The sequence below is a fragment of the Octodon degus genome, unplaced genomic scaffold (assembly GCF_000260255.1).
Source record: "Octodon degus isolate 3935 unplaced genomic scaffold, OctDeg1.0 scaffold00523, whole genome shotgun sequence".
NCBI classification, from domain to species: Eukaryota; Metazoa; Chordata; class Mammalia; order Rodentia; family Octodontidae; genus Octodon; species Octodon degus.
Genome location: NW_004525099.1, coordinates 54,702 through 59,075, shown reverse-complemented (window position 1 = coordinate 59,075; position 4,374 = coordinate 54,702). Strand labels below are relative to the sequence as shown.

At 37.6% G+C, this 4,374-nt stretch overlaps 1 pseudogene; it reads left to right on the top strand.

Annotated features, from left to right (window-relative positions):
- Positions 1 to 3,742: 3,742 nt before the first annotated feature.
- The window catches only part of LOC101586526, a 4,911-nt pseudogene continuing 4,279 nt past the window's right edge, over positions 3,743 to 4,374 (top strand).

Here is a 4,374-nt window from a genome sequence, read left to right as displayed (position 1 = left end):
CTGCTATTAAAAAAAAACTGATGGAAATTCTTCGTACAATCACTTCAGCCATCCTGTATTCGTCTTCATACTTTTCTACTGGATGGTTACGACCAAGGTAAAGCAGGACCTGTCATTTCCACTTATTATTTTGAGTTTTCTCTTTGTTATTATTTTGCTGAGATCTCTAGAGAGTTGGAGGGGAAAAGTCAAATAAATCTGATGCCTATGCAAGAAGTCTGAAAGTTCAAGATGACTCTGATTTCCTAAGATGTCTATCTTCACAATAGGAAGCTAATCACAAAAGGATTAGATGTGCAATCCACTAGTAAGGGACATTTCTCCCTTGTAGTACTGAAGACTATAAAATTGATTACCTTTTGAAGTTTATTAGATAGCAAATAAAACATTAGGTTGGGTTTTTTGCTTTGCTTTGTTTTTGCAGGGCGAGGAATCAAACCCAGAGCCTTGTGGATGATCTATTTTTGGCCTCTCTGCATTTTCTTTCATCATAAAAACATTCAATTTGCTAGACTGTATCTTTCTTTTGCATTACATTTTCCTGAAGCACACCCTAAAAATTCATCTTTAGTTAATAAATCACATCTATGAAGAAGGAGCTTAAAGATAAAGATAACTTACATTTTCCAGTGTCCTTTTTTTCTGTATCCTTCTGTGTCTGTGGATGTAGCTTAAACTGTATGCTCTTTTCTTATCACTCAAACAAAGCACAAGCCCCACCCAGATGCCAGGATGGATGTATAAAGATGAAAAAGAGATGAAAGGGAAGAGAGGTGAAGGAAGGCCCTTCATGAGGAAAGGGTGAGAGTCAATAGGCTCCAAGATGTAAAAAATAAGATGACTATAGGTTTATCCATTATGAGGATAAGAAAGTAATGATTTTATTTTCTTCCAAGCAAAACAAAACTGTATTTTTAAATTAATTGCATGCAGTAAGATTAATCATCATCGGTAGTCTTCTTGTGGGCTTATTTCAATGATTTGTTCCTGCACATCTTTCTTGTTGTTTTAATATCTCAACATTGCTCCTATCAGAGCTTGAGCTCTGTGGCTATCATTCAGGTACCTGGAGGAGATCAAGGATGCCACTGCTTAGGAAAGACAGAGTGAAGATGCACATATAAACAGCACTGAAACATTTCAAGTTAGCAAGTAAGCTGAAATCTGGAAGGACAAAACTAAAGAAGAATCCAGGGACAAGGACAGACAGTTATCTTAGGTCCCTCAGTGTCTACCTGGTGCTTCAGCACGTCTAGTGTCATGGAGGAGGGAGAGAGCTGATGTGCTAAGCCCATCTTGCTTATTCTTGACTTTCCTCTTTCATGAAAGCACCAACAGAAATATTATGGCTCCTTCACATTTTATAAATATCTGCTAGGACTGAGATCTATTTAGTAACTTCTTTCTCTAAACTCTATTTCAAGTCTATGAATGCTCTTCAGGTGATGAATAATAAAGATCAGTTAGGAGATGTTTAAATAAATACCTATTTGTTGTCTCAAATATAGGTCCTCCAAGCTCTCACAAAATAAATTAGACCTAACAGGATGGTTTGGACAACTGTACTGTGCATTTGTGCTGGTCGATGGAAAGGAACAGATAATGCTTAATTTGTTTTGTCTCCTTTTTTCAATTGTTTATCCTTTTTCTCTTCTTAATTTCTTATATATTTCTTTATTTTTTTTCTTTCTTCTTCCAATTTTTCATGCATATATCTGGTAATGTGAATAACTGAAAGACAACATCATGCATTACAACAAATACTGTGAAATTCACATTACTTTGTTAAGTAAAATCCTGTATCACTTGTAATTTTTATTTTAAGACTATTTTGTACTCTCTTTAAAAAATAAAGAAAAAATGAAAATAAATAAATAAATTAGACTTTCTGTTACATATTCCCAGCATCTGGGAACCATGAAATATTTCTCTATGTCCTCCTTGATTGCATGACTATGTTCTCCTCAGCCTTTTATTTTTCACCCCCAAAAATATATCTTTCCATGTTATAATTGACAATTCCTTCATCCTATTGCTTCCTTTGACTATTATATTTGTACCTCAAACTACACACTTTGGTCTTCTTAGTGCCAATATCATTCCATTTTCTGTTAAAAAATATAATTTGATATTATCTGTTACCTTTTTTTTTAGAAGAGGGTATAAATTTTGCTTCACCTTTTCTTCATAACTGATAAAATATGCTTGTTAGAAACTCAGAACAGAGCTGGGCTCCCTGTTGCTATAAAGGATCCCTCTTACCATTTTCCATGAAAACCTTTGTATAAAGTAGCTTATCACAATGGATCTTGCTCACTTATATACACTCCCTTTGGGATTCTTTAACCCCAGGAGGCTCCAGTTGTGTTCAGGAAAAATACTAATTAGAATGGGCCAAGGTCTTCCACTTTCCTGTGTCATATGAGACTCAGGGGCTGGGAGATGGCTCAGTAGAATAAACGTTTGCCTGGCAAGCACAAGGGCCTGAGTTCAATCCTCGGTTCTGAAAAAAAAAAAAAAAAAAAAAAAAAAAGACTCGGGAGTCTGCTCATTCTGCTTCCAAATACCTAGGTTCACCAAACCAAAGCCCATAAATCTTTGAAAATAGCTGGACCTACAGGGAAGGTCTACCCATTAAGGAGCATCACGGTGCTTTGAATTAGCAGATAGCCAAGAAAAACCCAAGAGGAAACTGATTCTTCTTTCATTATCTCAAGAAGATATCTTTCTTAACTCATTCTTTCCATAATTATTAAGTGCTTATTTTTCATCCAAACATCTTAACTCTGCTGAATTAGGTACAAGTCATGCAGATTTGTGAGGCAGGAGAAAGATAATCTGATGGCTGTCTTTGTATCTCCATCCTGCTCTCCTACGATTTTCTGATTTTCTCCCGTCACCCAATTCAATTCCTTTGCTGGATTGAATAAATCTAACCACTCTGCTAACCAGTTTTGGAAATCTCATCTTTTGAATATTCAACCTAAGGAAGTCTTTGAAAAATAAGACAAACAGCAGGATATAATGTCTCATATTGGAAAAATATGAGGTTGTATGTAAATGAAGAGATTCTTTCCTTTTTAATGTAATAATAATAGCATTTTATGGCTTATTCATATAACTTATATTTCATAGAAATGACAAAGGGGCCAGGGAGATAGCTCAGCAGTTATTGAGAGCCGTGGGATTATGTTTCCTATTTTTGTTTTTTGAGGATCTATTCAAGTTTTCATCCTATTTACTTTAGGGGAAAGACTCTGCTCCCTAGTAAATATAGGTTAATAGCACTGTCAGATAGCTTCCTACCCCCATAATTTGAGATAGGAGAAAAATTGACCAGGCCAGCAATGCTATCTCCAAGAAATACAATGTATGCCCAGGCTTCTGTGGCTTTCAGGGGACGGTGGGTTGCAAAGGGCTGGCATTAAATCTCACGAACTTTTTGACCTGACCCCACTGCTTGCATTCAACAAAGAGTTCAGCAATCTATTTGATTTTCCTACCTGCCATCATAATCTGGGGCATGACTTGGCTTAGAAAGTTACTACAGCCTTGGGTGTATACACAGAAAAGCCTCTAGGGCAGGGACATGACTCACAGACCCATAGTCCATAAAACATGGTAGAGAAAAACATTATTTGGACATGAAGACATTGACTGACTATATTTAGTGGGAAAAGTGGAGCAAGACTTGGCATTCACCACAAAAATGTTAGTGCAAAAAAAAAAAAAAAAAAAAGACATGGCTGATGAGGGAGAGCCTCAGGACACTGTGCACAACGAGGGCAACCACCTGCCACTCCTGCTCACAGAGAGTGAAGATGATGACATGGAAGTTGAAGACCAGGATAGCAAAGAACTCGAAAAACCAAACATAAATTATGACACGAGTCTGCCAACCTCATATACATACCTGGGTGCAGATATGGAGGAGTTTCTTGGCAGCATCCTGCATGACAATGACAGCTCTCAGGTGATTCCAGTTCTGCCCCAGAGGATGATGATCCTGGTTCCTGGGTAAACACTACTTCTGCAGCTTTTTAACCCTCAAGAAGTCAGTATGGTGCAGAATTTAATTAAAAAAGATAGAACTGGCGGCTCTTCCAGAAGGTAGAGGAGTGAGTGGTGTCGCTCGGCGTATGACGCGAAATAACCACGACTCTAGGATTGGGAAAAGGCTGAAGGACACAAGCATCTGACCCCGTATTTTGGGAAGTGAGCGGAGAATGGAAGCTGAAAGTGAACATCAAACCATGGAAGAGAGCACTGAAAAGAAAGAAGTAGAAAAGAAGAAATGCTCCAGAGTTAAGCAGGTTCTTGCTGATATCACCAAGCAAGTGGACTTCTGGTTTGGGGATGCAAATCTTCACAAGG